The sequence below is a fragment of the Protopterus annectens genome, chromosome 5.part0 (genome assembly GCF_019279795.1).
Source record: "Protopterus annectens isolate FY-2018-M chromosome 5.part0, PAN1.0, whole genome shotgun sequence".
NCBI lineage: Eukaryota > Metazoa > Chordata > Ceratodontiformes > Protopteridae > Protopterus > Protopterus annectens.
In genome coordinates this window covers 646,952,468-646,966,754 of record NC_056735.1, presented here as the reverse complement: position 1 = coordinate 646,966,754, position 14,287 = coordinate 646,952,468, and the positions used below count along the sequence as shown (strand labels likewise).

The 14,287-nt window shown below is 39.1% G+C and overlaps 1 protein-coding gene across 1 annotated transcript in view; it reads right to left on the bottom strand.

Annotated features, from left to right (window-relative positions):
• The window catches only part of LOC122802726 (acetylserotonin O-methyltransferase-like), a 196,268-nt gene that overhangs the window by 160,581 nt on the left and 21,400 nt on the right, over positions 1-14,287 (bottom strand). The window lies entirely within an intron of this gene.

The following is a 14,287-nucleotide window of genomic DNA, read 5'->3' as shown; positions in this document are numbered from 1 at the left end:
TGTGCTCTTTAAAGAATCTACAGTACTTCCTTACACTGGATGCTAGGCTGATCATCTATGCAGTTGTTTAAGCTACTCAGTTGTGGAGTTCATAGTCATGCAAATTGACTATTAGTTAAATGTAGTAGCATTGAAACATCCACTTGCTAAACCTATCTTTAAAGGAAAGGGAGTAGGCCAAAACCAGAGTCATACATACCCAAAAGTTTACTTTTGTGTTGAGGAAAGATAATGGAGAAGGTTATTTTGGATACATTATTGTCAAAATTGGAAAGGCTGAGACTTGAAACCATATACATGCAAGCACATTTTAATCTATAACCAACTATAACATTATGTTTTATAACAATATAATCATTATAAAAGAAAAATTGTGTTGTACTGTAATTTATATAGACTTCAGCATTTGATAGGGTACACAATACACTGACCAATAAATTAGAACAACTAGGTATTGATGTACTTTTGATAAAAAAGATAACTGTATGGCTTACAAATAGGACATGTCAAATATCATAGAGCAACTGTACAGGTGAAATTCTAGGCTACAGTCAGGATATCCCACAGGGATCTGTCCTCGGCCTATACTTGTTTAAGTCATATCCTTCAGATCCATTTTTTTCATCTGAAGTGTAGTTGACATGAGAATATGTAAACTTATTACATGAGTTACAGATCTGGCATGTCTGCAAAAGATCTTGAGTAAATTGACCATTTGGGCACAGAAGATTAATATGCTGATAATTACAGCAAAAATTAAAGATAATAGATTTGGGTGGCATAGATTGAAAGGTGAACATTTAATACAGAACACGGTGATCAAAACTGTAGACTCATTTAATGACCCGGGTATATAGATAGATTCATCTTTGAGTTTTTCTAGTCATATCAACTAATTGGTTAGTGATAGTTATAGAGCTATAGGCTATAAAACAGTTTTATAAAGTTTAGGAAATCAGAAATAATGAAATCATTGTTTGTTAATTGCATTAGACCCAAATTTGAGTATGGATTAACAATATGGAAACCTTATAAGAAAACAAGCATGAGTAAATTGGAAAGAGTACAGTGGAAATGTGCCAAGAGCATCTATGGATGTGAAAATTTAAGTTATTATGAAAGACTAAAACATCTGAACTTGTGTAGTATCATATATAGACATTTAAGAGGAGACCTTATTCACATATATAGGGCATTTAGAGACAACTTCCTCTGGGAATGTTTGGGATTATCAAAAATAATAGAGAGTCATCAGACAACCTATGTAGAAGACTATATTGGAATGAGATGTGTACTAACTGGTTTTCTGAAAGAGTAGCTGATGCATGAAATAGACTATAAAATTACATTAAAGTAAGCACTAGTTTAGATATTTTTAAGAACAAAAACAACCAAGGACGAAAGACACAAACTAGTAATCCAACAAAATGGTGGAAAAACAGTAGAAAAAGCAGCAGCAAGCCCAACATGGATAAAACTTCCTTTAGTAGGTTTACGAACAAACTCACACTTAAAAACAATAAAACAATATTATTAAATAAAGTGAGATACTAGTGCTTTCGCCCTGGTACCCTACAGAACTTCCTTATATTAATCTAAATAGACTACACTCAAATTAGCCTTTAAATAACCTCTGTTGAAGCCACCATGTTTCCTCCTCTCTAGAATTAGACAGTCTTGAAAAACATTGACTGTTATAACAATAGCTTCTAAAAGCTAACAGTCATATAATAAACTGCTAATTACTTAAAAAGCAAATGAATATACAACAATAAATAAACTCACAACTCATGATCAACCCTAAAAAGCAAACTATTATTTTTTTCCCCAATTTCTTCTCCCTCGAAAAAACAAAATTTAAAGTCATCTCTGTTGATAATACAACCATTAAAATCATTTCTTATAAATTATTAGGGATGATAATAGAAGATAATTTTAAATTCGACCTGCATATACAAAATTGCTTTAGAAAAATTCATCAAAAACTAGGGATGCTTTATAGTGCCAAAAACGTTGTCATTCAAGCAACTAAAGCTAGACTTGCCGCTACTTATTTCCTCCCCACACTTCTTTGTAGCTCTCCCATTCTTACTACCCTTCAGACATCAAAAAAATCAAAACTTGAGCAATGCTATAACAAACCTGCTAAATTTGCAGCAAATAATAGTGCTTAAAAGCCTAAGTTGGTTAGAATGGGTTTATTTTACTAAACTGAAGCTTTAAATAGGCAAATACCACAATGTCAACACACAATAATTGCAGTAGCAAAAGTACAAAAGGCCACTTCAGCGATTTTTTTCCCAGTAAAAAAATTGCTCGGCCAACCAAAACCAAAACAAACTATCAAACCCAAAAGTGGGTGTCTTCACCCCCCCCAATGTGGGAGGGCTGTGCCCTTCTAACTAAATATACCAATTCTGAAATCACTCTGCAGTGGAAAAAAGGGTACATTTCCGATGACAGTCAAGAGATTTTATTTTCCCCTGGGAAAAAAGTTGCTGAAGTGGCCATTCATACTTTTGCTACTAAGATCATTATGTGTCGATGCTGTGGTATTCTCCTATTTAAAGCTTTGATTTGGTAATATAGACCCGGTTAGAACTACCTCTTCAGCTAACATATACATAGCTTCTTGCCACCTATAAAATTATCCAGCATCCATCTGCTTGTCCAGCACTAAATAATATTCTACACAACTATGTTTCTAGTCAGTCATTATTTCCCAATGTCTGTCCACAAATCTATCAAATATGCTGGGCATGATCTGTATTCATATCATTTTGCTAAGGCCTGGAACTCCTTATCTCTGTCCATCAGGTCAATACACTCTGTCCCATCATTCAAAACCATTCTGAATGACTTCTTGGCTAAAAGCTGGCTATGTTCTTCCTCACCACCAGGATAAACTATATTGCTAAATGTGAATAAATACCTATTCATACCTGTTTACTCTCCCTTCTCCACTCACTTCCTTACTTCTATCAATTTCCTTCCACTGTTTTTTTTTCTCTAAATAAGCATGCTTTTCTCTCCATTCATATTGCAATTCCTTTTTGTATTGTACTAATTTACCTTTAATTTCTCTATAAAATGTCTCTAGGTAGTAAATCATTGTCATATGACTTGTATTTATAGGTTCATAGGTTCATAGGTTCATACTAGGCTATCTGCCCTGGGGCAATTATAAGCCTAGCCCGATTCTACCTCTTGATTTGAGTATACTGTGCCCTTTTTAAGGTTTAGTTTACTGTGCCTCTGTCTAATAGTGGCATGAGAGTAATCCCTGGGACAAACCTACGATCCCCCATTCACTTATCGAGATTCTTCTTGAAGAGATTCAGTGAGGTGCTCTGCCTCACATGAACTGGAATTCTATTCCAGAGTGAAGGGAGCCTCTGGGTTATGAACCTGTCCCTCCAGCAAGTTCTATTTATTTCTGAGCTGAGGTTCAAGTCCCTCGAGGGTGTGGCTCTAAGGGATTTAGATTTATTGAGGTGGAGCATGTCCATTAATTCTGGATTTGACATAGCAGTAGGCGGTATGCAACTGAGTAGAGCTGGAGTTTTTTTAACCGAGCAGCATATGGCATCTGTTTGAGACCCTTGATCCTCTTGGTGAGATACTTTTGGGGTCTTTCTAATTGCTGTAGGTGTCGGGTAGGTACATCCCAAAGGGGCATTGTATTCTATGATGGGCCTGATGAGGGATGAATAAAGGGGCACGATTACCTCTCTTGATCTAGATGTGAAACCCTTCGTGATGAGGTGGGCTGTATAGAAGGTCTTTCTAACCACTTTGGCAATGTGGTTTTCAAAAAAGAATCAACTTGGGTCCCCAGGTCCCTAATAACTTTCTCTGTACTTAATGGGTTTCCGCCTATGTGGTAATTTGTGGGCACATTGTTTTGCCAAAGGGTATGACTATACATTTTTGGCATTTAGCTTTAAACCATGGCACTGGCACCAGTTATCTGTCTCTGTGAGACCTTTTTGAAGGATGTTTGTGTCAGCTGGAGAGTTGGTTATGGTGCCCACTTTGCAGTAAAGTATATACCGAACAAGAGTGGTCCCAGGACAGAACCCTGTGGGACGCCACTTGTGAGTCTGACATGGCTCCAGCAACTCTCATTCTGTGGGTTCTGTCTTTGACCCAGTTTGTGACCCATCTTGTGACATAGGGGTTTATATTTAAGCTGGATAGCTTATCTATGATGCCCGAGTGGGGTATTGTGTCAAATGCCTTTGCAACGTCCAGATAGGCTGTGTGGACTACCTTCCCTTCATCTATGGCTTTGGTGACTGTTTCAAAGAAGTCAACCAGGTTCAAAAGACAGGATCTGCCCTTGACAAAGCCGAACAGGGTAGGATCTAGTGTCTGTAGGTCCCCAATGTCTTTGTTTATGAGCTCCATGATGATCCTCTCCATAGCCTTGCAGACTAAGCTAGTCAGGCTTATGGGCGATATAGTTCCAGTCCGTAGAGGCTCCACCTTTGTGGAGTGGGACCACTGTTGCTGTACACCATTCTCTGGGCACATATCCTGTATTGAGGCTGAGATTGTATAGCTGTTTTATTTGAGGGATTAGTTCCTCTTGTAGTTCACAACCTGGGCCATCTGGTCCCATGGAAGCAGTGGGCAGCCTTCACCTGAGCATCTGAGATGTTTGGGAGGCAGCCCTCTGCTGGGATAGATACTTGCTCTTTGGGGAGGGGGTGGAAGTTTTGCTGAACCTGTCTCTGCCAGGATATTGGCGATGTCTGTGGGTTCAGTGTATTTTTTGCGTTTTAGAATCAACTCAGAACAAGTCTGGGAGTTGCATCCCAGGTTTCTAACATAACTGAAAAAAGCCTTATGATTGTCTTTGGTGTCCTGTACAATTTTTCTCTCAAAGCTGGCCTTGGAGGATTTTATGAGGGATCATAATTTTTTGCTAGTACTGATCAGAGATGCCTTCCCTATTAGGGATTTTGCTCTATCATGTAGTAGCTTCCTTCTTCTGTTGTACAGTTTATTTATGGCAGGGGTCCACCAGACTGGATGCCTGCCTTTGGATGACTGGGTCTTGGTTTTGTTTGGGATAGCATGATCCATGCATTCCTGGAGATGTCCGTAGAATGCATTTATATAGGATTCTGCAGTTTGGGCTGTAGTTTCCACTGGCCCTGGGGCCTTGAAGGATTCCACTTCAGTTCTGAGAAGTGAGAAGTTCACTTTTGAGAAGTTTTTCACTGTGGTTTTCTGGGCTGGGGGTGGGGTCGGGATGTGGACATCCAGTGAAATTAATTTATGGTCTGATCTTACCAATGAGGGATATACTTCTGGTGTGGAGCATAGAGTCTCCATGTTGGTAATGATCAGGTCTAGTATGTTGTCCCCTCTTGTGGGAGTGGTGACTAGTTGTTCCATAGCATTTGAGTTTATAATTTCCAGGAATCTTTGGGCTACAGTGCTAGGGCTTGAGTAGTGCTTCCAGTCAATGTTTGGGTAGTTGAAGTCGCCCAATATAATGGTGTTTGGAGAGGTCTTAATGTTCTCCAATGTTTACAGGAAAGCCGAATGGGATTACTGAATTTGAGAGGGTGGTCTGTAGGATGCTATAAACTGAAAAGCAGTCTTGCCCACTGTTAGTTGCACATGGATGGTCTCTGATACTCCGTGCAATGCCACTAACCTGGAGGTGTGGATATCCTTGATAAATATGGAAACTCCTTTGTGGTTCGATCCGGGATGATATGAGGTATAGCCTGGTAGTGCTGGGGTGCTCTCTGGAGCCTTGAACCAGGTTTCTGTCACTGCACAGATATCGATGTTCTCCATACTGAGGAGAGCGTGCATGCATCTTGAGTTTAAGACTTCTGGCTAGCAGCATTATCCTTAGTTTCTTGTTCCTTGTGCTGTCTATGGGGGTGGGTTTGACTTTTGAGCCTTGCCTAAAAGGCACTATGGGGGTGGCAGAGCCTTTTGCAATATCCAGCCCAGTGGTGAAAGGTGCAAGCCGTCCCTAGTGAAGCAACGTGGCTTGTTGAGCATGTCATCCCAGGCTGACAGACACTGGATCCCCTTTGAATGACACCAAAATTTTAGCCAATTGTTAAAATCGATCATTTTGTCTTTGTACTGTGGCATCATTCTAGGTGAGGGTAAGATGCTGCTCAAGGTCAGGGTCATACCAGCCCTGGCTACATGATCAAAGAGCTCCTCTATGTCTCTTTTCATGTAGTCCAGGGAGGTACATCTCAGGTCATTCACACCAGCATGTACAATGACTGAGTCATATTTGTTTGCTTGCTTTGTGACCTGACTGCCCGACAGGCAGTTCACTGTGACCTTCTCTTTATTCAGCCTGGTGAGTGGGGCGTCAGTGTCTGACAAATAGAGTCACCTATAACAAGAGTATCAGGTGTGTTATTCAGCCTTAAGGGCTGTGGCTGCTTACACACACTGACTTGTGGGTTATGTGTTGTGTGTGTTTTGTTTTGAGGTGGTGGGACTATGTGATACTGGAATTGTGTTGTGTGAGGTTACCTTCTCCTCCTGACTGGTTACACCAGTTTTGAGATGAGAGAGCTCAGCCTCCAGTTTGGCTAAATAGTTGCATCTCTCACATATATTTGAACCTGTTTGGAGGAGGAGAGGGTTGTCCGTGTACATGAGACAGTTGTAACATTGCCTCAAAATTCCCTGATTCACCAGCTGGACTGGAGAGGAAACCATTGACTGACCTTTGGACATGCTAGAGTAATAGGGAAACTGAATTTAAGACAGACCAATAGAGGACAGGGTAATCGTAGAGAGTATAAGAGTAAGTAGTGCTTATGGTTTAATAGTGCTAACTTGTAGGATTACTTAATTGGACCAGTGAAGGGCCTTAGAATGAGAATATGGTGTTTAAATTGAGAGATAGAGCAGTTCTAAGGGAAAAAGTGAAGAGCAGACTTTGTGGAGCCAGAAATAGTTTAAACCCAATTAGGCAGCACTGCCCGCTGTTGCGCTATGCTCAAAAATGCACAAAACCGCGCAAAAGAGGGTTTTAAGAGAAAGGAAGATGAAGGAGTTTTGGAATTGACCCAGAATGGCCAATAAAACTACAGTTTCAAGTCAGTAACCACTCCCACAGGGGCAGGCAGGCTGCTCAATGTTTTTCACTGCCACTGATCAACAGAGAGACTTTCCTTTAGCCCAAGCAAAAAATGGCCTCACAGAAACTTACAAACAGTTCAAGAACAGCAAGCCTGTAACTGAACTTTTTTAAATCTCAGAAAAGTGGGAAAAAAGAAAGATTTGTTTTTTTGTTTTTTCAGAGATAGCAGAGGTTAACAAGTATCAACAAGTTATAATAGTGCAGTAAATGACCCCACACAAGAGTGCTAGGCTAAAGACAGATAAAATGCAAGTTTTGAGAAAACGATTTTAAAAATAAGTGCAAACAGGAAATTCAGTAAACAGCTCTAGGTTGTGCTCTAAATACAGTTACTAATGCAGAAATCAAATTTAACAAGCCAGAAAATGCTCAAAATAGGCGGCTATGCAGAAAAACTTAGCAAATAAACAGAGGAAAAATACTTAAAGTCTCAAAAGTGGCTCCTTTCTTCTCTCAGCATTTTCTCCTCTTGGTGGGTGCTTCACCAACAGCCAACAAGCCTGAAAAGACGCCAAAACCACGAGGCAACCAGGTGTTAAGAGAGGAAGATGAAGGAGTTTTGGAATTGACCCATAATGGCCAATAAAACTACAGTTTCAAGTCAGTAACCACTCCCACAGGGGCAGGCAGGCTGCTCAATGTTTTTCACTGCCACTGATCAATAGAGAGACTTTCCTTTAGCCCAAGCAAAAAATGGCCTCACAGAAACTTACAAACAGTTCAAGAACAGCAAGTCTGTAACTGAACTTTTTTAAATAATTTTAATTATTCTTAATCAATGTTTTTATATTATGTCTAATTTGGTATAATTATTTCAAATGGATTTGTTTTTTGTATTATTTTTAAAGACTATAAAATTATTGTTCTTAAAAAAGGTTTTGTAATACTTGAATTTTTCTCCCTAAGCCTGTGCTGAAAATGAGCTCCTACCCATTCAGACTTTCCTGGTAGTCAAATATCAGTAAATAAATAAGTGACACATTTAATTTCATAATTCTTGCACTCATCAGGAAAGTAAATAGTGTGGGAAGAAATAGCCAGGGAATTGTTATGGCCCTAGGGCTGATAGCCTAGTACCAACCTATGAACCTATGAATCAGGCCAGAGCTTCCACTACTAATATGAACATCGTTAGGAATACTGGACAAACTTGCCTGATGCTTCTACCCAAACTAATCCTCCCCATTCAGTTCACCATTCACAGCACTCTGATGTCTGACATTGTCATATAGCACAGATCCCTTTTTTAGATTCCTGTCCCAAACATTCTCCTTCCATAGTGCGAAATGAGCAATCTTATTTAACCGAGTCAAATATTTCCCTCATATCAAGTAATACTTCTCCAGCCTTGGTCCTCTGCTTCTTCTCTAAGTAATCTAAACTCAGCCATAACTGGCTAATTATTAATAGAAGTTCTGCCTTTATCAAAATTCACCTGCCCCTCTGGCACTGATTTTTCTTCAGCCATTGTCATGACATAAGGGAACAAAATGAACTCTGTCCCAGGCAATATGAATGTGTTTAGCAGCTTGTGCTTCTGAGGATTTATGTAGGGAAGGACAGGTATGCCACAACAGATGGAAAACATTTATATACTCTGTACAACAAGGTAATCATTTTCTTCAGAGATCCAGTCACTATACTCTAGAAAATTAAATAGCATAAGGAACATGGCAAAGGCAAAGGCATTTTATATATTGTGTTATTCTAAGCTGATAGCATGGCAGCTATGCAAATGCTTTAATTTAAGTTACATTTTCCTGATCTGCATAGTTAGTGCAATGAGTATCAACACTAGATAATATTCTGGGAGTTGTATCTACCTGACACACATTGTATACTTCATAGTCGTATTCACCACTGCTTATACATTTGTTTTGCTTTATGCGTCACATATATTTTAACTATAAGTAGAATCGTTCTGCTGTCTCTCCTATAGCCAGTTATTCACAGCAATTTTTTTGTAATGTAAACTGGACTGCAGTTAGGTATGCCAGGACCATGACAGTTGTCCTTGTCTGATTTGTTATTAGTGTGGCTGGCCTTGTTCAGTGCCATATCCTTATCTGTTTACTGTGCCATAAACACAAGTTGCTCTTGTCATCTCACCATGGCTTATTCTTCCAATGGATATTCAACTGTCCATGCCTGTACTATAGACATACAACTGTCAGGTAGATGACTGACACTCTAGTGGCTGTTATATGTCTAAGTGCTATACTGCCATAGGGTTGAGGTGTCCCATGTGTGTTCCTTTTGCTATTTTGATTTAGGCATAGAACCATGCATATTAATAATTGCCAACCTGTAAATGCCGCATCATCATACATTTCTCAAAGCTAAGCAATGCATTTATTCAAGTCACACTGATTGTCATTTATGGACTGTTCCACTACCCTACACACAGGTGAATGGTTAGTTATCATGTAATCTTGCCACTTGTGGTACAAATAGTTCTACAGTACATCTGTGTCAGGCCTCTATACCATTTTTGTTCTGCCATTGCACAGTTAACCTCATTTTAATAGTCCAGGCATTGTACTGCTAACTAGAGTAGTACACACTACTGATATTTCCTTTTGCTTTTGTGTTTCTCCTTATTGCTGTCATCCTCAGTAGTTTTTTTCCCTGATTTGTTATTTTGCTTTTGTATTCACATTCATATTTTGTGCAGTGTCAGCTGTGGCAGTGGATGACCAGGCATGTTTCTCTGTAGGAGATGATAATGGTCATCTTACAGGGTGAGCCTGGAGGGCTTGTCAGCACCCACTAGTGTTTTTCTGGTGAAAGGTGTAATGTCTCCATCAGTAGATATCACTGGTGAATTCATTCTGCACCATCTGGCAAAAGGTGGAAGGCCTAGCGATGACCTTGGTGGACAGCAGATGGATACCCTCGATGGTAGCGTGAAGCATGATCTCATGCAACTTGAAGAATCAGTAGCTGCTTGGCCCTGACCACTGGCCCCACCATGAGTGTAATCACAAGGTGACTGACTTTTGGTTGGGTATGGCACCGTGCAGCATGGCACTTTGATCTGCCATCCCACTCTATTCCTCATCAAGGTGCTCCCTTTCCTTGAGTTTCATTTCTCTTCCTAGATTGTAATAGAATCCTCCCCATAACTATTTGTCTTTCCTCTGTCTGTGTATCTCCTTTGTGAACCCTCCCAACTGTGTCAGCACCTCCTCTGCCAGACATTCTCTTTTGTGTAGGTTTATCTGCCTCTGTTACCATTCCAAAAAATGACTTCATACTTGCACCTTTCAATTCTTCCTTCCCCCCTTCCTTTATTAAACATGTAAATAAATGGTCATGTGTCACAAAAAATGCAACCTTCGTCTTGCTTATCTGTGGTTTATCTGCTTACTATTCCACCTTTCTGCCTGCCCTATACACCCATTTCCTTTGCTTTTATAGTAAAATCATTCTAGGGGTATTGTTCTATTGCCCTTATCTGGACTCCTGGCTCTGTCTGTAGCAGTGTGTTGTTGTGTGCTATGTGCATGCTACTGGATCCATGTGGCCACATGATCTACCACATTGCTGTTCAGGCCTTTAAATTACTTGTTCTTTTCTCGTTAGCAGATTGACTACTTATTATGTCCCAGGCATGCAACATCAACTCTTACCACATGCTTATACATTTTCAGGCTGCATTGAACTGCTTTGACTGTGTTGTTTTCTGAAAAGCAGACTCAACTGATTTTTCTAAATCCCTACCAGTAACTCAAACTAAAAAAAAAGATAAGAATTTGTTAGGTCTAGTTTGTAAGATATTTGAATCATCTTATGATGTAAGATTAGGAAATTTGATTTCATGATTCCTGGTTTTGCTGGTCAAGAGAAATCGTGCTTGCTTATCCTGCACTACTAGCTAATCTATGTATTACACACTGTGCCCTCAATATGCTATGCTGATGGTTATTTCTCTATCTACATACTCAAACAGAAGCACTCACTTTGCTTTTATTTCTTTCTACTTCTTTTTAAACAAACTTACTCTAGAATAAGGTATTCTAATCACAATTCAGAAGCAACCAACATTTATAGATTATGGTGGAATGTGTGGAGTGAATATTTACTGCTTTTGTACTTTTTCTACTAGCACCTTAAATGTACATTTATGTCAATATAATGCAAAGTTTGCAGCCCTCACACCACCTCACTGTGAGATCTTTAACATTTCCAACAAACAATTAGACATTTTCAACTGGAGTTCTTTTCAAAGTTCAGTTTTAAGTAAGTTGTTTTCCACACAGATACTCTCATTTCTAGTGATCTACCCCCTCACTAAACTGGTTCTCTAACTACTTTAAAGATAGACAACAAGCAACTAAATGGTACCAGTCCCTCTCCCCATTCCTTAATATCAATTCAGAAGTCCCACAAGAATCCATACTAGGGCGATTGCTGTTCAGCATTTTTATCAATGATTTTCATACCACTACCACTTAAGTTACTGTCATCCAATATGCAAATGACTCTGCCATCATCTGCACTGCCAAATCTACATCAGAACTACAGTTACTCATCTAAAGTACTTTCACCTCCACCTAAACCTGGATGTATAATAATCATTTAGCCCTAAATGCTAATAATACCAAACTCATGTTATTCACCCTAAAAAACTACATCCTTTACCAAAACTAAATTTACCATTTATTTTGTCAAAAACATTTGCATTGAAGTGGTGCCTTACAACAAACCTCTAGGTGTCAGTATTGATGAAAGCCTAACTTTTGGCCAGCATATTAGCATCAATATCAAAAAAGCCCATCAGAAATTAGACATCCTTTACAGACACAAATACTTCCTCATCTTCTCCACAAGACTATCCCTTGCCTCTTCCTTTCTACTTCCATCCTTGCTCTATGGTGCATCATTACTCACCAACATGCACGCCTCTCTGAAATCCAAACTGGACTCACACTTCAACAAAATCACAAAGTTTATGACCAATCCTAAATACTCCTCCCACCACTGTGTATCTATTCAACTTCTAAACTGGCTCAAACAACCCCAATATCTAATATACCTATAACTAACTACAGCTCATAAGCTAATCTAAAAACTTTCTAACTGCCCTGTCCTCTCTGTTCACCATGTATCACCCTAATAGACCTCTCAGATATGTAAATCAAATTATCCTAAATGTAATGAAACTCAACCTTTCCACTGGTCAAATGCATTACCGCTATACTATCACCAAGCTATTGCACACACTCCCCTCATCACTCAGGACAACTGGCTACCTTGAACATTTTAAGACATCCCTGAGACAACACCTAACCTCCCATTGACCATGTACATGTACTAGGACTGACCACATAAAACCCAATATTACCTAGTCTACCCATTTGTCCAGCTCATCTCCATCTTCCAATCACACAGATGCCCCCTTATTCATCATTTAAATACTTAGTGCTATTCAACGTAAAATGCCCTAATCTGAGAAACTCAGCTACATAAAAGCTATCTACATATTAGCATGTAACTAACTATATTTCCTATTTAATCTTGCTATGAATGTAGTAAAGTCCAAATGCCTCTATCTAACTTTCAGTCTAATCAACTATCACTGTCATTTCCTCTCTACCCAGTAGTCACTGCAGCATTCACATATATACTAAATATTCTATTGCATTGGATTGATATGCATGATTGTCTTGTATTTTTAAAATTACTTTTGTATTGCTCTTTATAATCTAGCATTTCATAATTTGTATACTGCCTATTTTATTGTATTGCCTCTTTGTAATTTGTAATTTTATATTATGTCTGTTTTGATTTGGAGCTTTTCTCCACTGAAAATAGGCTCACTCTGGCCCAGTGGACCTCTCGGAAAACAAATGCAAATAAATAAATATTAAGTAAAGAAAAAATATATACAAATGATTTAAACAAATATAAAATGAATGCTTTAATTTAAGTTACATTTTCCTGATCTGCATAGTTAGTGCAATGAGTATCAACACTAGATAATATTCTGGGAGTTGTATCTACCTGACACACATTGTATACTTCATAGTCATATTCACCACTGCTTATACATTTGTTTTGCTTTATGTGTCACATATATTTTAACTATAAGTAGAATCGTTCTGCTGTCTCTCCTATAGCCAGTTATTCACAGCAATTTCATTGTAATGTAAACTGGACTGCAGTTAGGTATGCCAGGACCATGACAGTTGTCCTTGTCTGATTTGTTATTAGTGTGGCTGGCCTTGTTCAGTGCCATATCCTTATCTGTTTACTGTGCCATAAACACAAATTGCTCTTGTCATCTCGCCATGGCTTATTCTTCCAATGGATATTCAACTGCCCATGCCTGTGTCATTTACCCTTGGCATACTATAGACATACAACTGTCAGGCAGATGACTGACACTCTAGCGGCTGTTATATGTCTGATTGCTATACTGCCATAGGGTTGAGGTGTCCCATGTGTGTTCCTTTTGCTATTTTGATTTATGGTTTATGTGGCATGGCCCCACATAGAACCATGCATATTAATAATTGCCAACCTGTAAATGCCACATCATCATATGTTTCTCAAAGCTAAGCAATGCATTTATTCAGGGGGCTGCTTCTGCCCAGCTGTGCTGCTTCTTGAAGTCACACTGATTGTCATTTATGGACTGTTCCACTACCCTACACACAGGTGAATGGTTAGTTATCATGTAATCTTGCCACTTGTGGTACACATAGTTCTACAGTACATCTGTGTCAGGCCTCTATACCATTTTTGTTCTGCCATTGCACAGTTAACCTCATTTTAATAGCCCAGGCATTGTACTGCTAACTAGAGTAGTACACACTACTGATATTTCCTTTTGCTTATGTGTTTCTCCTCATTGCTGTCATCTTCAGTAGTCTTTTTTTCTGATTTTTTATTTTGCTTTTGTATTCACATTCATATTTGGTGCAGTGTCAGCTGTGGCAGTGGATGAGATGCTTCAGTGACCTCCTTCATGTGCACACCCTTACCCTTACCAGCTGGGTGCCCAGCAGTCTCCAGGCATGTTTCTCTGCAGGAGATGATAATGGTCATCTTACAGGGTGAGCTTGGAGGGCTTGTCAGCACCCACTAGTGTTTTTCTGGTGAAAGGTGTAATGTCTCCATCAGTAGATATCACTGGTGAAT